The 23,686-nt window shown below is 41.3% G+C and overlaps 1 protein-coding gene across 1 annotated transcript in view; it reads right to left on the bottom strand.

The window, feature by feature from the left end:
• syt7b (synaptotagmin VIIb) overlaps positions 1 to 23,686 on the bottom strand; it is a 62,945-nt gene that overhangs the window by 37,271 nt on the left and 1,988 nt on the right. The window lies entirely within an intron of this gene.

Below are 23,686 nucleotides of genomic sequence, written 5' to 3'. Positions count from 1 at the left end.
TGACACTGTCAGTATTTTAGCAGCTTCCCTGCTGAATGAAATGTTCTACACCCTTTAATTATCAGTACCAGTGTCTTCCCGTTTGTCGTGACTCATGACATTTTCCTGACTACTAAAAAAAAGAAGCATCCCATATTTTACGGAGCATTTCTCTTTCTTTTATGTGACACTTCCAACCTTATATGAAGTGCAAGTAAAGAGTGTTGTCACATCATAAACGTTTATCCTTCACAGGTGAATTACAATGCCCATACGAGTCCTTCCGGAGGACTCAAAAATGCTTGATGTTATCTCTAACAGGCAAGCATTCAGCGATATTTCAGTCCATGCGACTTTGAGATCGGTCCTGTTGCTTATAAATTTCTGCAAACACACCAAACCAACCCGTTCGAGGTGTGAACTGACAGCGGTGAGTGTTTTCCTTTAAAATCTCGGACTGTGAATGTGTTGCAGAAGCACAGGTCACCCTAACGCAGACCGACACGGCTTGAGGATGGCAAGCCATTCGTAAATAACACACAAACGAGCCAATTCCCACATCCACCCAAATTGTTCACTATAAGTCCTATTTTCCATTCCCCCTACTATTTGTTTCTCTCAGGAAACAAACGTAAGCCATCTCGACTTGATGACCCTCCTGTCAAGCTATCGCGACGAAGATGTGCAGCCTTGCAAGGCGTTTGAGTGACGCTTCTTCTTCTCCGACAGCCAGGAAATGCAGGGATGAGCAACTATCATGCAGTTTATTTTTTACTGCTAGGATCAGTCAAAAAGGACAAGCAAATGTTCTGGGTTGCAGTGATTGAACACGGAGCATCACATGTGTTGTTTCACGCCGGTTGTTGTCTTAATACTGCAGACCCGTGACCGACTGGTAACCCGAAACACGTGACTGGCAGGTGTGTTTATCCAGGCAAAACATCCCTCCCGTCTGTAGACAGAACCATCACTGTGTGTTTCTGTAAAAACTGTGTTCTGTTGTCTGTAATGATGGGAATCCAGCGGTTTGCCACTCGCAACCAGACAGGCCACGGGTGATCGGACCAGGCAGGAGACTCATTTTGACTCACACAGCAATGCTGAAGAGCCGGAGAGGAAGACAGAATCTCAGGTAGCGTTTTTAACTCTCATTAAGAAAGAAACGCTATGGAGCGAAAACAGACCCAGACACGAGGCTGTAACTGATAAACACTGACAACGTGGACGTTGGATGGATGGATGGATGGATGGATGGCTAGAGCTATGCCGTGTGTTTTTTTATGGAAGTAAAACATTAAGATTCAAATTGTCAATTTGCTTTTCTTATTATTTTCTAATTGTTTGTTGTAAGTCATTGTCTTATTGGTCTTATTTATGCAGCTTGTGTAATATAGAATGGAGGGGAATGGAACTCTTATTTACCCTGTTTTAATTTTAAACGTTTAGTGAAATTATTCCTATGGATCTGCCCTCTGGTGTTCCTGAAACAAAGAATTTATTATTTATTTTACTTTACGACAAAATGGCATCTCACAGTTTTTGAGCTGTCACGTTAAGGGTTCATATTGGTGGCAATGAAAGTGACAAAAACACGATGACGTTAATTAATTGACATCAACTTGAGTCTTTGAAATTGATTTACAGAACTACTGATTAGAGATGTTAACTTTATGTCCCATCGTATAAATATATCGTACATCAGAGACTGAGAAGCGATTCAGCTGTCAGAGATTTAATGTGGTGGCAAAAGAAATTAAAGAAGACGGAGGAAAAAAGACTTAAGGTTACATTCAGCCTGCCACTCTGCCTGCAGCGCTGGCATGTTCTGAATTTTTCAAAAAAAATTCTTTTAAAAATGAATCTGATTTCTGGTTCTTTGCGCATGTTTTCCGTCCTGACGAGCAGGTGGAGCAGCCGGATTAATGGTTAGCTCCACGTTAGAACATCAGGTTTGCTGCGGGGGTTGGAGTATTAAGCCTGTTTCACACTTTGTTGACTTACTGGGATAACCTGCTGGGGATTTTCACTGACCGCACACACCAGAGATGAGATATCCTTTTCCTTTTCTTTCCTTGTGATCCATCCCTGAGGGGAAGGTAGCCGCTAAACATAAGTCGTGGACCGCTCTACTTCCTGAACCCGAGTTGAATATTTCAGCCTCAAGTCATCTGGGATTGGCTCCGCCCCCTCGTGACCCTGTATAAGATTAGCAATTCTAGAAAATGAATGAATATACATGAAAGCCTTCTTCGTCAGGCCTGTTTTTGCTTTTCCCTGCAATGTCACTGCTTTCATTTATCACACAGCAGTACTGGCATTTTCCCTGAAATGTCACTTGAGGTGGAAAATTGGCATCGCAGATTTTCCTGAACATCGATCCCCGCACACGCTCACACAACGCCATTAAATATCCCTGACATTTCAGGAACTCACCACACATGTAAAAGAGAACTCATTTTCTTTTTAAGTTCTCTAAAAGGCAGATTATATTTTAACAGCAGCTCATTATCAGCCTCTTCCGTGCATTGGTGTGAACAATATCGCTATCATTAACGCTGACGAAAGACCCATTAAAAATGTCTGACTTTAAATATCCTTTTTGTGCTTTTACTTAGAATGTATTACCTAATTCACACAAATGAATGTAATGTCTACACCCTTAGATTCAGAGGTTCGGATTCTAAGTCTAATCTTCTCAGTGTAACATCACTGGAGCGATACGATCAGCCTTCCATCTCAGCTCTTCCGCCGTCTGTCCGGTTCCTATCTGATCCATCTCTCTGTTTTCTGGCAACCTTTCTCTTCTTTTTCAAACACACAAAGACAGATACTCACATTTTCTCCATTACCCAAAATAGTACACGATATGTTAACGATACGACCGTCCTTCGTGCCAACCGAAAAGCACGTTCCAAACACAAAAAGAGTAATATAGCAACAGCTGATGTGCCGAAACCAGCCTGCAGCCTCAGACATCCGAATTTATCCACAGACAAATACTTATTTTTCAGAGACTGGTGGAGTTGGATGTGATTTGTTATTAGGATCGACATTCCCACTTATTACAAAACACATCTACAGACATCCAGCGGTTCTAGACCATTATGAGCTTTTTAAAGTGAGGCCAACATGCGGTCAGCAGCTCCACTAACAAAGAATATCACTCTGAAAAGTTGTTTTGTTTAATCAACTGTGAGATGAAGCTTTGAAATGACCAAAAAAGGCCCGTTGACCGACTCACAGGAAGAAAAAACGGTCAGTCTACAGCCATGCTAGCAGGCAATGATGGTCGAGTCAAACTATAAAACATCACAGTGACTTTTTATGGTGGTTTCATCGAACAGGTTTAGCTTCCTGTGTGCTATCATGGGTTTATAATACAAATAATAATCATTATTATAGTTTTTGTTGGTTGTGATGCTGCGAGAAATGTAAGGTGACAACCATTCATCCAACATAGGATTAAATTCTGGCGATCCATCAATCGGCTGTTGAAGAATTACAGCATCCATCAAAGTGGTTTGATCCACATCCTTTGAGCTGTGGTGCAAGCATGAGTAAAAACACACACACATGCTAATGTTTGACTGGATTATAATGATTCAATTTATTTAACCACAACATGAGTTATATCACTGCAGAACCGGGAGACAGTGGGAAAGAGAAACTACCTTTAAAAGGCAGAAACCGTGAGCACACCCACAAGTCAAGGTGGGCGGAGCTCCTGTTGTTAGAGAGAGTGGGAAAGAGAGAGATCCGGTCCCAGCTGATGTTGTATCCATTCGCCAACACGTGGGAATGAATGCAGCTGTCACGTATCTCAAACAGCTCGTATGTCAAGCAGCTCCTATCTTAGGGTGCTACTGTATTATACTACACTTTGGGGTATTTATAAGATCTACTATAAAAACATTATCCTCAAACACGCCGGATTAGGAGCTCTTTGTTTAAATTTAAAATCCTCTACTTCTCTACATGGTCCAGTCTCTTTGTAACTTGCTGCTGGTCACACTGAATGCATGAAGGCTGAAAGCAGGTTCTTCTTGAAGTCTGACTTCTTGTCACCCATCCACTGCTGTTTCTTCTTTCAGCAGTAACGTGGCAACGACTGCTCTGTAGCGTACCTACCGCTGCCTCGGGCGGCATGACTGGCTTTTTTTAAACCGTGCTCGCCAACTGTCACCTTAATCACATGAACACAGGAGAAAGGCAGGAACAGCCGAGCAAAGTAAACTCAGACAAAGCTCTCCAGCATCAGATGCAGTTGGATAGTGTTTACTTCATCCTATGCCTCTGTGAGGACATGGCATGTGGTTACAGCACTCTGATTGATTGATTGATCGGACTCTGTTATTGGCAGAGATCTCTTGTCTTGTCTTCTTATTATGATGACTTCTAAGGCTCTAAAATGTCACCCTCAGTCAAACAATATGGCAACAGGACGTCATAAATAAGATTCACTGGTTGAAAAAAGAAAACACAAATCCCTCTGACATGAACGAGAGCAGCGCTAGTTAGCTGCTGGCAGCTGGCGCCCAACCAGACCCGAATTATCAGCAATGGACAGCTTGAGGATCAAACAATGTGGCCCAAAGTAACTTTTACACATATTTGGTTGTGGACTGACACTCTGGTTCACTTCACTCATGAATCTAAGCAAGGATTTAAATCTTTAAAGGCCAGTGAATGTGTTAAAAATAGACACCAATTGCATTTCAGCCTTTTCATGAAACATTCTCCACCTCTAGATTCAACTGCAGATGATAATTAAACAAGGTAGGAACATTTTTGGTGATGGGTAACAGATCGACTGGACAGCTTCCTGCACGCGTCTGGCTGCTTGCTTTTGGCTTTGTGACACTGATTTGAAGACTTTAGAGCTACCCCGCAGACACAAGGCCTCTACTGGATCGGTCTTTTGCCGCGACAGGTGGCAGCAGTCACCATTTGTGGCGGGGTCTTCAGGTTATGGTCCCGCATGGAGAGTTTTATGAGCTCATTACTGGTACTTAGACCTAAGAACAGCGTTAACCTTGTCCTGCAAGGCTATGATAGACTGCTCTGCTGAACATTTTTGACAGGGAAGTCCGTGTGGATACACCTCTTTCAGCATGTCTGACTACCTCTTCAGACGAGACTGAGCGGATGCTCATGTCAGCGTTCGGCCATACCTTTGTCCTCAGATAATTTCTGACTAATGTCTACCTCTGAAGTTACTCATGTGTGAAGGCAAAGAAGGCAAAGACAAACGCATGTAAAACCAGGACCGCTTCCAGTCGAGGCATTTTTGCTGAAGACGATAGAGCGGTATTGAGTCAGTTGGATGCTGAACTGCCTCGGGACCAGTCAGATCATCCGTCAAGACAGTGTCCCATCTGTTTGGCAGAATTTCTTGCTCATGAAGAAGATGCTCCGTCATCCCGCGCTCTAAAAGACGCCAATGTTTAGAGACGGCACAACCACGTCTGATTCAAGGTCAGAATCGGAGGCAGGACGTGGATGTTTCCTGTCATGTGTTGAAAAACCACTGGGTAGAAATCGCTTTAATTTCACACATGCTTTGAAAGGGGGGAATAAATGTGTTCATCACATAATTGCTTTCTTCATTTAGTTTCTTTCCACACTTTCATTGCTATTATTCTCTTATGATAGAGGTCAGGGTTCATCCACATCAGCACAAATTGAGTTTTTCCAGTAGTAGAGGCATCAGCGTCCTTGGACATAGATTTTCCTGCTCTTTGTGAAATGCATCAATGCTGGTCAAACATTATTAAATCTACAAAAAAGGGATGCTAAGAGCATTAAGACAGAGATGAACTACGACCCAGATTCAAGTCCAACAAGAGGTCTTCCTCCACATCCCCCTGTCTCCTTCTTTCAGTGTTAGCAAGCCTAAATTAATTGCATCTTTCAAAATTCCATTGTTTGTGACGATGCAGGTTTCAAAAAAAGGTAATCACGCCAATCAGGGTGATTAGTTTTACCTATTTTAAAGAGATCCTTGTGTTGAAAGACAAACAACGCCTCAAGCACGCACTCACACCAACGGACTATTTGGAGACAAATTTAAACTTGTATTATTTTTCTTGAATGCAGATGAATTAACATTTCTTCTAATCAATACTTTTATGCTGAGAGTTATTCCTGCTAGTTTGGTTTTGGAGTGTCTTGTGGAGCACGCATGTTCACTACCAGTGTGCAAGAGGAAGTGATAAATCAATTGAGTCGGTGATAATTATAATAATTCCAATTGAGAAGAAAAGACCAATCTGCACATCTATAAACCAGAACATGTTAGGTTTTACTACATCTAAAAACAATGTAGTAAAAAGTTAAATATAAGGTGACTCTCCAGTTACCACTAATAAAACACTGCAGTACTTCCATCTCACAAAAATGTCCAGAGTCCAAAAAAATTGTTTCTGTTTCATGAGGAATATAACTGTTTTTAATAGTTCAATCAGCTGTTGGCCTTTCGTATTTGTTGGTGCTTTTGTGTGTGGAGTTTTTCTCGAGGTAAAAACCACTGGAGGAACATCAGCGTTTATGTAAAAATCTTTCAGTTTGATAGGAATGAGTTCAACTGAAAATGAAAACAAGCAGGCATGAGAAACCCTCATCAGCTTGAATAATTTAAAAATAAACACTTAATATGATGATGACTCCATGATTAGACAAATTACAGCGCAAGATGTCATCCATGGAAATACCGGTATATCGCATTATTATACGAGCGTGGTTGATGCCGTTTAAGGATGATCATGAGGTAAAAACCGAACACATATTTTCATTCATTCATTTTTTTGTATTGTTTCTTCCACTTTCGCAGGTCAAGGGGGTTGCTAGAGCCTATGCCAGCGGACTTCCAGGCTTGAGGCGGGAAGAAGCTCCAGACATGTTGCCAGTGCATCGCAGAGCCACACGAAAGACAAACAACCACTCACACACACACTCACACCGATGGACAATGTGGGACCGAACAATCCACCTGAAGGGTTCTGCAGGTGGGAGGAAACTGGAGAACCCGGAGAAATCCCACGCAGACCTAGGGAACAAGACTCCAACAGGAATCGTCTTGCTGCGAGGCGACAGCACTACCCACTGCGATAATTTTTTTACCATGGCGCCCACCCGGTAAAAAAATAATCTGTTGGAAGCTTTGATGCTAATGTCACTGTGCCATCGGTCGAGCAGACAGGCAAGTCACTAAGTCGGTTTTGCAAAAGCAGTTCGTTAAAGTTTAACGGGGAACAAATTTAAAGCCCAGATAGTAGTGGAATGTAAGCCAGGTCCAACCGCTGGTACAACTTGAAAACGCGACACATTCAGGTGGATCTTAGCTCCACTTTGCACCAAAAATGTGCAGCCAGTGAGGAATACAGAAGGAAGCTTTAAAAGATTTAAATAATTTGAAAGGGATTAGAAACAAAACGCCCACACGCAGCCGGCTCACTCGACAATCTGAGGTCAGTCAGAGTTTGTCGTGTCAGTTTTATGTAAACTGCAGCGCCAAAAGTCACAAACTTCAAATTTGCCTCGAGGGATTTAAGATGAGGATATTCTCTATCCTTGGATTGCAAAGACCAAGAATGGAAAATTTCAGAAATTTACTGCTGGCAGAAGATTGTTACTACATTTAGAATTTCAGTAATACAGAATTAACACCCAGAACAATTTGTGACTGTATACAACACAATGCTGCTCACAACTCTGTGTTTAAATCTACAGTTCGTGCCCTCTATTTAAGGATAATTGAAGAATGTTATTATGATATCGCTGCTTAACTGCTAAATGGACTATATAATACCTTTCAAGTGTGTCAGCATGGATGGAGATGGTATTTAAGACACTACCACACAAGTCAAGGAGTGAAAACCATTAACACAATCACTCCCACACTAGTTCAAGAGAATGCAGGGAGCTGGAATCAATCCATCGATCCACCTCCTCTGAAGGTTTCATTCTCCAAGTTTGGGTTTCCACATTTTTCCTTTCTGCGATGCTACACAATCGAACTACTCCTTTAATTATATGACATTTGATTACAGAGTATTGTTCAGATTTTTACTATAAATGTGAATATTTGACTTTATGGTGTCACGAGATGAAAAATCAAGAGAATTTTTAAAAATAAATAAATAGAGATTCACAGGAAATGATGGTGATCTTAGCAAACTTTCACACCATGAAAATACTTTACTGAATATCATGAAAGCAACGCTTTGAAGATCTGAAAGGTTTTAGGGTGAGATGTGTCTTAGCGCTGCTGCTAACCGAATGTATTTTTAGAAACCAGTAGGTGTTTGCACTCCAGGATGGTGTAACACAACTGTTAACAGTCTTGGCAACTTCACAGACTACACAAGACATTATATGGAGTGCACTGGCTTCATGTTTGCAAATCTAATATCTGAGAAAAAGTCTTTTTCATGCCCTCGGTCCACCCGCACTGCTTACTCTTCTTCTTTCCATGCGGCCAGCTGGCTTTCATTGCTTCTCATAGTTGTATGTTGGATTCTTGTTGCGGCAGACATGCCCTTTGAATGTGAGCCTCGCTGAGTAATTTAATCTTATCTAATCCTTAAAGAGGCTTGAACAGTTTGAGTGAAATAAGTGTGCTATTTCCTTCTTCCTTTAAATAAGGGTGAAATTTACCACATCATGTTTTGCTGTGTTGGAGTGGTGCCTTTAAAGGCTGCAAGGATTACGTTTAATCCAGCGGTGCGAAATTACGACAAATGGCCCAGAAGCCAGAAGTATTTTTGGCTGAAGGTAATTTGTCCGGAGATTTTTATTTATTTTTTTAATCACGGATCCGTGCTATCAAGAATTTACACCTTCAACTGAAAATACCACGTTTACTTCTGAAGTAATAATCACCCGCATCTCGATGCACGGCTGCAGTGAAAAGATAGAGCAGACCGACGTGTGAGGCGCAACTGCATGGAGCTAATTAAAAAACACCTGCTTTTGAGTGCATTGACTGAAGTCCTGTTGGTTGACCCTTTGGGCATCTTCAGTTGTGTAACTAGGAAACCTGTCGCCATAGAGGCGGTTCTTAACTGCACCTGGGCAAATATTTGCAACCATAATGCCCATTTTATCTGTCCTCTCTCAAAACACCTCGGTACTTCATTCACCACATGAACCAGTTTAGTTGTTCTGATCAATGGGCGGGGATTCAAAACACCGGCCGATCCAAGATGTGTTAAAATGGATAAAACAGCATGATGCGCTGCCTATCGTGTCAATACCTTCTAGATTGATTAGATTAGGGTTCGAATTGCTGACACTTTGCTTTCTAATTGCTTTGCAATGGAACCAACCAGAAAGAGATCTCAAGTCTGGGAACATTTTGAACTGGTGCCGCCGAACAAAATAGATTTTAATTTCTGAGAACTTTATTTTCAGGCTCTGTTGCTCATAGAGGAGGAAATAATAAACCACACACATCTCATTTTAATTTGCAGATGAAGTTTTGCTTTGTTCCCATCACCTGACATACAGTAACAACACGACATCAATGATAAGTCGTTACCGATCCAGACATGAGAATGAAGCCGGTTGTGTTGTGGTAATCACGTCTCGGAATCACGACTTTTATCTCGCAACACAGACCTTGTTTTTTTCCAGGGACACTGATTCTCTTATGTAACTCACGCACACGAACACATATGTATATATTTATATTACATAGACTTGCATGAACATGTTATCTATATCTCTTATTGATTTACTGAACCCTGCAAGGATCAATAACCATAAATCAATTTCCCGTAATATATGGCTACCTTATGGCAAGCAAGGCTTAACATAACATTAAATTATACTCATTAAATTATATTCAGAAAATATATGCAACACAGGAAATATCAAAGCATTGTTTTCTGGGCTCATCGATCGTTGTGTGGATGCAGTACAGACACCCTGCCAAAAAGGGCGCCCACGTTCCCAATGAATGAGGCGCCGAGTAATGAAACAGTTTTCAGGACAATTATCCCAAACGGTTCGAAGCCCTATGGGGCGCCATTTGGACGTCACTACCCATGAGATAAGCAAAACCCAGGAAAACACACAAAATCTCAAAAAGTCCGAAAAAAAGTGAGTGGGAAGTGAATTGAGGTCTGAGCCGAGCTTAGGTAGGTGGAGTCTAATTATCGATGGGGATCAGGTGGCCGTAGCAACGCAGGTGACCGGAATGAGTCGATTGAGTGGGAGCAAGCCCATAATACAGAGGACAGCAGGGAAAACTGAAACTGGTACCGTGACATCGACACTTTGGACGTGATGCACACTTACTGCTTTATAACGAACGGACTAGATGGACTTCAATGTGACCAAATAATCAGATACGGTTATTCAAACAATGAGTGTGAGATTCATCAACTACTCAGCAGACCCCCCGCTGTGAGGCCTTCACGAATGTTTCTACAAGTCTGCTACATCAACATCTGCCCAGATCGCCCAATTCTATTCAGTTTGGAGATGTCACCCACATACCTTTCAGAAAGGATTTATTCCACCGAAGCACGACAGAAGTGAATGGAAGTGAAACTTGAGCCGTGCATTACGGCAATTTTATCTACTTCAAAGTAGTCAATTTGACTTTACTCACTTTTCTTTGACCTGCCCTCTGTTTCATTGCGGAGTCACTATAAGAATTGCAAATACAGTCGCTGTGAATGTGATAGCAAGCTTGTCTGGTAGTGTGACATCTGCGATTATTTAATAAGCCTGTCCACAGTCCAAAGCGTGGCTGGATGGAGTCTAAGATGGATCTTAATGAAAAACATTAATAACTGATGAGGGAATGGATTCCACATTTGATTTTATATGGAGTGTTGGTGCATTCCACACCAAATTGCTCATCTCAACTGTGCAAAGTTAGCTTCAAGTTGCTTCATGAAATGTTTGTTCTTGGTTTTTCAATCGATAAAGACATTATTCTGACTGGGGTCGGAACTGGTTTATTGTGTGGAGGTTTGGAGCCCAGATGCACCGACTGGCTTTCACATGAATGCATTAATAATATTTTGGATGTGTCATAATTCTGAGAGGGACTTTGTTGTATGCCAACAACAATCTGAAAATGATCCCTGAAAGATGAAATAAATCACAAAAATACAAAGACGTTATTTTGCTCCAAAGTTCACACTCAGAATGCTAACGTTAGCTGCTGACAAGCTAATAGTGGCTAATAAGTTATCAAAGAGTCAAAAATGGCTGAGGTCCATCCCAAAAACATAACAAGAACCAATGCAGTCAGAGACTGCAACATCCCGCGACACCCCTGAATTCAAAATTTTACCCTGACCTACTTGCATAGGTCAAAGATCAAAGCTAGTGCTCTGACATACTTTCACAGGTCAAAGCACGAGCTTTGATTTACGGTCTTACTCACACTGGCCTTCTCCCTCGTCTTCCTATCTTATCTGGTTCCTGAGTGTACAAAAGTTGAAATTTGAATGAAATTATGATCAATCTGCATGTGTTGACATTTTTCTTGTTTTCACTTCCCTGCCGGACAGGAAGAACATTCTAGACTATTTAGCTTTTCATCAACGGCACTGGGCTGGCAAGCCAGAACAGAAATGTTCCTGCTGGGGTTTGGATGTGGATGAGGGATGGAAAAATGCCACGTCATGGATATAACTTTGTAGAGCTGTGCTCAGTGGAATCAATCCAGACATTCATAATGGCAGAAAATTTAAATATTGCATCAGATATTCTGGACAAAAAATGTGCATGTGCAGACAGCGGTCCGACTGACTCGGGTCGCAACTGGTTTATTGTCTGGAGGTTTGGAGCCCATCTGCACTGACTGGCTTTCACATGAATGCAATTATAATATTTTGGATGTGTCATAATTCTGAGAGGGATTTTGTGGTACAGACGACAGCTATTCACACACGTGATCTTTTCTATCTTTAGACATTGTTAACACAATTTAGTTTCAGCACTAAACGGTGTCCTGCAGAAGAATTCTGTGATATCAAGCCTGATAATGAGAGGGCAGGAGGTGCAGTGGTGTTTCATTCTGACGGGCTCGTCTTGATTTGGTTCTGTAATATCATCACCCCTTCACATCTTCTAATCGTTTAGTCATTGTTAAAGGTGGGCCGTTTTAACGTCGGAATCGAGATGGAATCCCTTGTCATAATTAATTCAATGTACTCTCTAATATTTTATATCTAATTCATAAGAGAGGTCAAGCTCTTCTCACTAAGCTGTACTTTGTAACCCCCCAGAGAATGCCACAGCGGGAACCTAATGTACCTTTCCAATAAGCGCAAGCAGCAGCTTGACGTTAGCGGCGGTTTTCTGTATTATTAGAGGATTCAGGTAAAATGATTCAAAATAATGCTGAGAGACACAAAGATACATGACTTTTTTTCGGTATCTTATAGAAAACCTGATAGTTACAACGAGACAACGAGGATTTCTCATGAATGTTATGTAAAAAATGTTGAACCTAAGTGAACTTTTGCTGCAACACGATCTCACATCACCAAATGCATGCAAGTAGGGCGATGGTTTATCATTTATTATGCTCCGCTGCAAGCTGCTGTCTGGTCTGTTTACACTTGAACACTAATGTTTTAATGGAGTAAGATTTACCTCATCATTGTTTTGATGATTGGAAAAAGAAATCAAGAGAGCATGGTGTTGTTTTTCTGCTAAAAAAAAAACTACATTGTCTTCTGCATAAATTATAGAGTTGATCTCCTCACATCAATTTTCGATGGGCGGCTAGGAAGTAGCCCGCTAGTCATCAAGTGGGAATGGCAAACAGCCGAAGGAGTCTGTTGTTAAAATCTCACTGTTAAACATTAAAACTCTTCCTTTTAAGCATATTTGAGTCTAATTTGAAGAAAATGCTCTAAATGTCATTTTCAGTCCCGGCCAAACATGTGAATGTACCCTAACCTATCCTTGTTCGCATTTTATCATTACTACTTACCTGAAACACCCCCCCCACCCACCCAATGCAGCCCCTTGCATTTTTAAAAGGTGGCTGATTTCAGTCTGAAGACCTCCCATGTTGCATTGCATGCATCAATATTCCAACAGAGGTTTAATGAAGACAAATGAAGCGCTCAAGAGGGAAATGAATAAAAGCCACATGATTATTTAATGTCTATTGTGTCATTAAAAAGACGGCTACATGTTTCTGCCATTAAAGCCTTCATCCGGGTTCAAAATGGTTGCCTTTGGGCTTTTCCAAACACGATATAATAAAGGCTTTTTAATTTATTTCCCACTCGAGTGCCCCTGACTTCAACAAAGCTAACAGGAACGTCAAACCGAGGCGCACCCCAGGGACGAGGTTTTCACACGATGATGTTTTCTCCCCTACGTCAACTTTATATACAAGTTACATTTACCAATCTAAACTAAACATTACATCACTTTGAATAAACACACTCCATCATTCACAATAAGTTTGTTTACGTCTACGTGGCGGGCGCCCTCGTGCGCCGGTGGGCGTGCATAATTACTCTGACATGCAAGGTGACTCACCCAAGAGCCGGCGGAGATGTCGAGCGATAAAAAGAGAGAGTGAATAGAAGAGATGGAAGAAAAGGGGGGCGGGGGGGGAGACGGTCTCCTGAAAGATTTGAGGAAAAGTCATTGAGAAAATGAGGATGTGAATGTGCAATCTGTCACAGTTTGAAATGTCCCATTAATCTTGTCTGTTGGCTGGGAAGAGGTTCAGTGAAGCCATAAATAACAAAATTATACCATACAAACTTACACACCGGGTGTGAAGTTGGACAAATTACAGTCTGTACAGTTAGGAAAAAACCACAAAGTTAGATCCAGTTAGCGGCTAAATGCTAGATCATGCAAGGCATCCCGTGCAGGCTAACATGCTAACTTACATGCTTTAATACAAGGTGAGTTCTTTTATCTAATTGGTTACAGTGATTACGGTTACAATTGGGATTTGCAAACCGGTTTAGGATTTCAGGCTGTCGAAGACCAGGATGTTGTGTTTACTTCCTGTTCAGCTACTTTCAGAAATACTTTCTGTTTCTTTTCTTTTCTTTTTGTTTTTTGGTATTTCAAACGTCTGGGATCGTTGAAACTCAACTATTTGATAAATGAACAAGCTAATCACAAATGACTCTGAGCTTTAATCGAGAGAAGCTGAAAGCATGATGTAACGAGATGCAACTTGTTTCGAAATGCAGGACAAAAGCTACAAAAGCCTTTTGGAAAAATGAATTGATTCTATATGAACTTTGATGTATTTACACGGCTTTCTGCTTCTCTTTCACCCCCAGGTTGTGCTTTCCGACTGGAGGCGACTATCCTACAAGACAACAAACGCATCTTGTCATTTATCTGTTTATCATTTCATCCTCCTCCTGTAACCCATGGAGCACGATTTTGTTTTACGACTCTGGTTCCCAGCGCCACAGTAATCTGGAACAACATCACAAGGAGCAGACACTAGGAACAGTTTGGCGTACAGTATCTGGATAGAGACAGACGGGTGGAGACACTTGATGGAAATGTCATGGAAGTTTTAAGAAGATAGGGCGCAGACTGTAGTCTCTGTTATCTGAGTTCATCTTCCTTATATCTATCTGCTCGCTGTCATGGAAATAGGATTTTTCCCGCTGAGGCTCAATGCAGCTTCTCTTCCTCAAGTGCGCTTTTCTCTTGATGGTTCCTCTAAATTATTCAGAGCATTTCTTTATAAATAAACACTGACTGGGTCTGTTCCCAACTGTCTAGTTCTCTCTCCTGGAACTCTGTAACCTCCAGCAACCAATCCACCCCAGAAGAGTAGATAATCAGAGAAGCCACCAGCCTGCCCCAGAAAAACTCCTCTTGAATCCAGTTCATTGTGTTTCCTCTGACTCGGTCCTCATTCCATCACTTTTCAATGGTTGTTTCATGCAAGCTTTAGTGTACAAACACAAAAGCTTGTAGCTCAAAAATTCCAACAGTCTTTGGAAGTTCATGGAGGATGAGTTCCTGGAGAAGAGTAACGGCTTGTCATGACTCAGAATCCAGACTCTGGCACCTTCATCAAAATGTCATTTTGTCCAGTACTGAAGTCAAAAACACAGCATATCATTTGTGCAGCTGGAGGTCTCTATCTTCATCAAAAAATAGATAAATAAATAAATTATTGCTGATGAAAATTTGAAGTGACTATGAAACCGATTTCCTTCTTTACTCTGATGATTCAAGCAATGTTTACCTTGTTTCCGCAGCAACAGAGGGCATAAAGTGACCCCATTAGCACACAAACAAATAACACACACTTACCTTGAATTCAATTACAAAATTTATGTGGATCTGAACATTCACATCATTTAGGATGAAGTGGACAACTCAGCATAAAACACAATCAGAATGTGAGTCAGCGGAGTGAATGCCTCCTGCTTTAGTTTGTGTCCAAGCTGAACATCACATCCGTGTCTCCAGAGAGCTTCAGAGAGCCACCAGTGTAACCCTGTTACCCCCCCCCCCCTTTCTCTGCTCCAATTATTTCACCCACCATCTCCCACCACATTGAATGTAAATAGATAATTACATTAAAGAACATCACCTCGGGGATGGACGCCAGGCAGGGATCCTCAGAGTGGATTATTGTGCATTTACTGTAACCTAGTAATAAGTGTGGCTCTATTGGCTTATAAATCCCACAGTAATCAGCGCTTCATGCTGAAGCCAAGCAGCATCTGAGCCCTGTTAAACCACAGTCCTGCCAGCTGTCGTTGAGAATGCAAGGCGCCGTGGCATTTAGGAGGCTGCACCTCCCCTGAAGTAGAGGTGTTATGAGGAGCAGCAGTTGATTTAAGAAGTGTGATAGAGAGAGAGAGAGAGAGCGAGAGAGAGAGAGAGAGAGAGACAGACAGAGAGAGAGAGAGAGAGAGAGAGAGCGAGAGAGAGAGAGAGAGAGAGAGAGAGAGAGAGAGAGAGAGAGAGAGAGAGAGAGAGAGAGAGAGAGAGAGAGAGAGAGAGAGAGAGAGAGAGAGAGAGAGAGAGCGCTCAGGTGAATGTTAGCTGGCCCAGCCTGAGGCATGTTTCCTTATATATTTCTGTTCTAGATGGATTCAGATAAGTTATCTTCTCTTTTTGCATGTCCAATCACCTCTACTTTAAAAATCCTGAATGAAGCACCATCATACCCACCCATCCATCCATCCATCCACCCATCCTGCCTGTCCGTTTTCATTGTAGGAAAACAAAACAAGGCTGTGGAGTGACACATCGGTTTGTAGTTGGTTACTGCAAAATACGGACGTGTGCATATGCATAAATAAACACCCTCATTTCCAAAGGGATGGGTCCTGCTATTATGTTAACGTATGCAAATTTACTGTTATGTATGTAAACAATACATGTTCATATCTCCATCTCTCTCCCCTGCAGACAGAATACAGTATAGATAGCTGATAACAAGATACGGCAATTACATTCATCATCGGTAAGGAGCAGGTGGTAAGTGTTGAGCTGTAATGGAAACGTATGGCTTGTATTGTGAGGGTTGTGAAGGTCCCATCTGGTTTTTAAAAGCAATATTCTGCTGTAAGTGTGAACTGATAATTTATAGGATGCATATAATTCTGTTTTTACTCGTGAACCTTAAATCCACTGAATCCGTCTTACAGTGGGGGCCTCGGAAACGAGAAAACGTGGGCTGCCCATCAAGAGCGAGTTGACTGCTAACGACATCGGAGAGAAATGTTTGTAATAACTAGCAACTCAGGGATCACTTGTTCTACGCAAGTAAAACTCACACCGAAGGAGCGATTATGTATATTCATGGAAGTATACGGACAAAACTACTTGAATTAACACATGGGATAACTGCATTTCAATACAGCGTGTTCAAAATGTTCTTAAATCGATTCACCGTTTCAGCAAAAAGATTGTCTAGTGTGTTCTTCAGCAGCAGGGCTGAATCACCTCCATGCCCCGGGAGGCTCGCTTCACATTTGTGCCACACTCAGATAAGAAGTGAAAACTTTGTAGGGCTTTATAAAAAAGAAACTATTAAGGGTAACTCTTGGTGATATCAAAATAAATAAGTATATTTATACATTTTCTCCAACCGTGTCTCCCCGGAGAAGGAGGCGGGGTTCACCCTGAACAAGTCATCAACTAGTCACGATCGCATTTCATTTACGTTCACCTATTTCTCTGTAAGGCTTGTTTTCCATGGCAGGAGGAGGACGAACAACCTTAAAGAACACACAAACTCAACCTGAAATGTCCGAGGTGCTCAAGCAGACCTTCTTGCTGTGAGGCGACAGGGCTCCCCACTGAGCCACCACGCCGCCCCACATAACAGCACTGACTTATATAATCTCAGTCCTGTCATGCTGTCTTTATGTAGAGACTTCTTTAAGGATGAACGCAGGGGATTTATACAGAGCTTTTGTCCAATATCCCAACAACAACTGCCAGCAAACCCCATGAGCTTGTGGTTACGTTCCACTGTTGTTTGCGCATTAGTGCGAAAGTTCACTGAGAGAAACAAAAAGGGTTGAAAGAGGGGTGATGGGACAAATGGTCATTGGATTTTGAAATGAAAGACTGTCACTGTTTCCCCTTGAGTGGTGTCTACTTGAACAGAATAAGCTGGGCAGGAAGCAGGAGATTCAAATCAAACTAATAGTCTTCAAGTTAAGGAGCTCCTTACTTTCCAAAGAGAGTGCTAGATCGATGGGTTCAAACCAGGGAAGAGCATTGATTATTGACACCAACAGCTAGTCCCATGATAAATAAAGTGCAAAGAGAGACCATCAAGGCATGAATGACCTCTCAAGAGGCTAAACTGTTCAGGACTAGAATTGACACACAAACCCAACAAAGACATAATTGCCTGGTTTGAATATCAACCCAGAAACTTGTAAACGCTGCCTAGATCATCAGTCCTGAAGAGGGCAACAACCTCACATCCATCCACTGCAGTCAGCAGTGCTCATCCAGTGGGATGCAGCAAAGGTCGATGATTACATTTCATCTGTAGGGGATACCCTTCAATCATGTACTTTACCAAAAAGTGTCCGATTAAAAGCCAACACCTGCTGGGTGTCTTCAGAAAACAATCGACTTCTGTTTGCGAGAAAGCTACCATTGGGATTTGTTGGGGGAAGGTCGGAGGAAGTAGTGCAGAGATTGCGTGTCCGTTGAAGGGTTAGACATGAAGTCAGTCTTAAGGATTTGCACCTCCTGAGGCAATCAGGCCCCCCAGGACTACCTTCAATCCACATGTTACTTGGACACAAGCTGGTGCCTTCTCTACCCCTGGGTGATGCTTAGGTTAGGATGTCTTGTCTGCATCAGACAACATACAAACTTAATTAACAGCGAACTAAACATTTGTGCTACATTTAATTGTCCCCAAGAGCTTCTTGGCATTACCTTATTTAATTATATTGCTTGTCTACTACCTGCAATGAATAATTTACCAGTCAGACATAAGTGTTCCTGCCAGGAACAGGAATATAAAACTGGACTGACTGAAGATGCAGTGTATCAATGAGGCACCCGTGTTTCTTTTATTTAAATGCGTCACCATAACATTTCAAAGTGACGCAATAAAGAAAAACTGCAGGAGGGAACGAGGGAAACAGTGGAAGAAGAAGAGGGTTGAGACAGCATCTGCAAACTGAGAAAAAGAGGAAGTAGAAGACGATAGAGACAATGAAGAGTCTGGGAGGGGGGTGACAGCAACGCAGCCGCTGAGATCATTGATACTTCCTCATCATGACTTACAAGTTTAAATCCGTGTTTGTGTTGCCTGTGCATGGACATACTGACATTATTTTCTGTCAGGCTTGTCTTGGCAGGAATATCCAGTCTACGTTCAGCTCTGTCTCACCATCTGTTCCTGGCTAGACTGCTAATTTCCTTTCAGCCTATCGCAGTCCAGGTGAATTGCTCCTGTTTTATCTGGATTAATGCAATTCTTATTTCTTATTCTTTGTTATCCATGTACCCATCCATCCATCCATGCTTCCATGCAATAATACAGTATGTGGAGAGCCCTGCACTCTCTCTCTTAAGCCTCCATTCTGGCAGGGGTGCAAACCACAAATAGCCCGCTGCCTTACTCATCCTTATAGCCCTTCCGAGTCACACAAGGCCACTGTGGGCTGAGACAGGAGATTCTAAATATATCTGTTACTATCCTCCAAAAATAAATTGATCACCACTTTCAGTTTGTTGTGTCAGATGACGTGTTTCCAGGCAGGCTTTGTTCCAGCAGCAGCTCATTTATTAACATTAATTGGCGATCAGATGTCCTGTAATTAGACCCCCTTTTTCAAAGATGTTTTACAGTTCAATCATCTATTAAACAAGCATGATGGACGCCCAGGAGGTAAGAACATAACATCGTCTCTGCTTCTTAATGCCAGATGAGACTGTCGATACTGGATAAACTACTACAGTGGCCCCTCACTGTAACATGGCTCACCTTTTGCGGCCTCACAGTTTTGCAGATTTTCTGAGTGCAATTTTGCATTTTAAAATTTTTTTGTATAACACTTTGTGTTCTGCATTCTAGTTGGCTGGACCATTGTCAATGGTCTATTTATGTTGCGTCTCTCGAATAGTACAAAATGTGTTCAGCTTGCCAAATTTACATAAATCTTTTACCTATAATAATTGTAAAAAAATAAAGGTGAGTACTTCATGGATTGCACGTTATTTTTAAAACACAACATTAATGAGGGACCAGTGTACTTTTCAGAATGCTTCTCATTAAAATGGAAAACAAACAAGTTGAGGTCAGATTCATTTTGGACAACTGAAATAATGGGTTAGAAAAGCTCATGCATGAAAGTATGTTAACCCTTTACTAAGTGTACTGATGTCTTATTTACTGAAGACACAAGTATCGAAAGGCATGTTCTTTAATTCCATACAGAGGCACAACTTTGTCTTTTTGAACAACCAGACTCTTCTGACTGGAAGAGACTATATTTAGTCAAAACAGACCAGTAATTATGTTGCAATTAAAATTTAGATGAAAACACGTCTGTTGTAACACAGCCCCAATCATACGAGTGTCAAGCTGTCCAGGTTGTCCCGAGTATCTCATCCAACGTCAGCTGGGATAGGCTCATGGCCACTCCAGCAACACCGAAGAGATGGATGGATGAATGTTACATAGACAATATCACTGTTGATTCCTACAGTTTTAGTTTTTTTTTACCAATGGGTACAACAAAAGACATGACAGTGGGGGAGGAGAACACCACTTCCGACTCCAACACTCCAGCCTGGAGTCAAACAAACTCCTTTGAACGAAACTTAGTGCAGCTTTACTGTTGTCAGCATTTTACCACACAAAAGTGTTTCAAGAGAATGTTTCTCCAAATGTAGGAAGATAAACTGAAATCAAACAGAGTCTTCTCTCTGTTTCCTCTTTTTCATCATCTCTGCTCTTTCTTTTTAAAAATACATAGAGACCAATGTTGCTTCGGTGATTAATAGAGACTGTATATGTCTCTTATTCTCTTTTGCTTCCATGTCAAGAGTACTCATTACCGGAAGGCATAACATAGATAATCTCCCAAAGACCTGACTGCCTCCCTCTCTTCCTCTCTGCCTCTAGTTCCAATTATCTATTTCTGTCTCCCTCCACCAGACCCCTACATCACCAATAACGTTTTCAAACCACACTGCTAATGCAATGGTAGGCTACCTTCACAATGCAAACATATCCAGCTTCCAAATCTTCTCTGCTATCCCAACATGTCAACAAGGTCAAGGTAGAAGGATGGTAAACACACACAATTAGTATCCTTCCCTCTTCTAGATACGCTGCTATGCTAGATTATGAAAGGGTCCAGGCATGTGTAACCACAAACATAATGTAATAACATAATACAACAACTACAAACCACTCACGGAACACAAACATTCAACAACAATCATTGTCGCTGAAACATAAAGAGTCGGAAAATAGTTTTGTTTTTCATCGATTTCCGTCTGGTTCCAGTCCTCCGAAAGAAGAAAAGGGTACATTCTCAAGTGTGTATGATGTATTAATTGCTGTATCAGTGCACCGGGGGCTTACCGCTACCGCGCAAACTGATGATGTCGCCATGACAACGTGGCTTTGTTTGGATCTGCAACCAATTCCTGGACTACGCAAACTTACTCCTAGCGTTAGAATCATGTGTTTATCCTCTGCAGTTAATGAGTTACTATAAACAACACACACACAAACAAATGATGGAAAAGGTTTAAACGGGTCTATATTTGAACATTTTTCTGACTTTCATCAATTTATTTACACTTTTATTAACAACCACTACAACTAGATGGGAATCTCATTGTGATTATTATTAGCTTTTAGCAAAGGTTAACTGATGTGCTACATTTGGGTTCTACAAAACGGGCCAATTAGAGGCAGGGGTTGATATTTTTAGACGTAGCGTTAATGCATACATTTACAGTAATCCCTCGTTACTCGCAGTTAATGCATTCCAGGACCACCAGCAAAACACAAAAGTCTGCAATATAACAACAAACTATTCATTTTATTATTTAATTTTAACGTTTCTGAACCCTCCCCATACTGATATTGAACCACCTTATATCTGTATTACCTTCTCCCACACTTTTGTATGAAAGAAAAGTGTTTCTTTAATACACAGAAGTGCACGGAGCTGTCAGCCAATAGCATGTGTGTACGGGATCACGACTACCTTCTACAAATCTGTGATTTTGTGAAACACGAATAAGTGAGGAATTACTGTATAATTAATATAGTTGATTCTTAATATGATAACATTTCTGCTTTGTAACTAAGTAATTCATAATGTCATGATATACTAAGTGGGACTTATGGGAAAGGTGATGTTAGCTAAGGGATATGTGAAACCTAGTTCTTCTCCAGGGACTTCCTGTTCCTCCTGTTTCCTGCACAGCTTGTTTCAGTCAAGAAATATGACGAACAAGTCATCTAAATTAACGATGGAATGTGTAATTTATCTGTTGGTGATGGAGGTATGGTAAGCGGCGAAGAACCAGATGGAATTACAAACATAAATATTCATCACAGGGATAAGAAAGGTAAGAAAAATTTACAATTTAGCAAAAAGGCAACGATAAATTACAAATAAACAAAAAAACTTATAATAACAAAATAATGTCAATTCTACCCCACAACATCTAAAGCACGATGGGATGGGATTTGTTTGCTTGTGTCCTCCCACTGAAAAAAGTAAAACCTCAATCAGTTCCCAGTTCGTTAAGCCAGTCCTTAAAATAGTCCAGACTCATCAAATGTAGATGGAGCTGGAGACAGTGGAGCGCCGTGTACATCAAATCACACCCACACAGACCAACAACGTGACTGATGAAATTGTGTCTTTAGATTGAAGAGGGTTGGCTGTCTCTCAAGTCACGGTCTTCAGGATGTCAAAGAGCCTGGAGGCTGAGCACACTCAGACTCCAAACCGTTTCAGAGTACGAATCCTAAATTGTAATCGTGCATGCTCAAAGTCCACCAAATTAATTGGTGGTGTATTATAAACGGCTGCGCAGCAAAACACCCAGGAAGTAATCCTTGGATTTGTGATCGGCCTCCAATGTGACTGGAAACAAATTTTAATGATGACAAGATACTCGGAGCGCCGCCGATGGGGAAACCATGGTTAATGAACGAGTGTGTATGTTAGAAAAAACTCTGTGTCAGGATGGAAGTGATATTTGGAGATAAGACTCAATACATCTGCTGGCTTCTGTCTAACAGCATAGCTAATGATAGCTGAGCTAGTTTAAACATAATGTCAAAGGTGGCCACAGGTGGCGCTGTGGCAGATTGCACAACTTCCTTTGGCTTATTTTAGGTAGATTAAAGAGAGCAAAAGTCGCTTCACATCATCATTTTCACAATCTTATTCATAAATCTGAATCTGGATCAGTTTGAAACATTCATCTTGTCTCATTCAATCTTTACACCGAGAGACAAATTGATGGAACAATTTTCTGAGATATTGAAGAATTGGTAACCCATCTCCACTGACACGTCTATTTTACTGCTATCGAAACTCTTAGTCATAAAATGATTCTCAGGACGTTTGGAATCACGTCTGAAACATTGCTGAAAAGGTTTCTGGTTGTTTCTTCATTAAGCTCATCCACATGAAGTCTGTTACGTTTTCACTTTTTAAACATTGTGATTATTTTCAAACTGCTTTAATCTGTCCTACATATTTAATTCAGATGCTTTGGTACAGTTTTTGATCTGCAGGGAATGAAAAAAGTTACTGAACTGAATAAAAAAAAAGTCCCTTTTAATAAATTAATGTTTCTTCTATAGATAATAAAGTAGCCTTGTCTCTTGCTCACGCCCACACACACACACACACACACACACACACACACACACACACACACGTCATGTAATCACAAAATTACTTCTAGTTAGAGACGGTGACTCATCTTCTGTCCCCAGTCACACCAAAGACACGGAGGTCACAGCACATTCTGGCTGAAGGAGCAGGGAGCCGCCGTCCACTCAGGGGAACTCCTCTCCAATTACATTTACTATAAGACGAAGATTTTAGCCAGCTTGACAATCAAATTTTTAAGAAATAAATAAAAGGATATCCATATTCCCTTTCCAGCCACATTAGCCAGGCTTTTTCCAGAGATGGTGTGATGTGGTGGAACTGGGATTGTCTCACTTATCCTACATTCCATTTAGTTTTTTTAA

This window comes from Antennarius striatus, chromosome 1, assembly GCF_040054535.1.
Source record: "Antennarius striatus isolate MH-2024 chromosome 1, ASM4005453v1, whole genome shotgun sequence".
NCBI lineage: Eukaryota > Metazoa > Chordata > Actinopteri > Lophiiformes > Antennariidae > Antennarius > Antennarius striatus.
The sequence above is the reverse complement of the archived record's forward strand: the minus strand, read 5'-3'. Positions and strand labels throughout refer to the sequence as shown.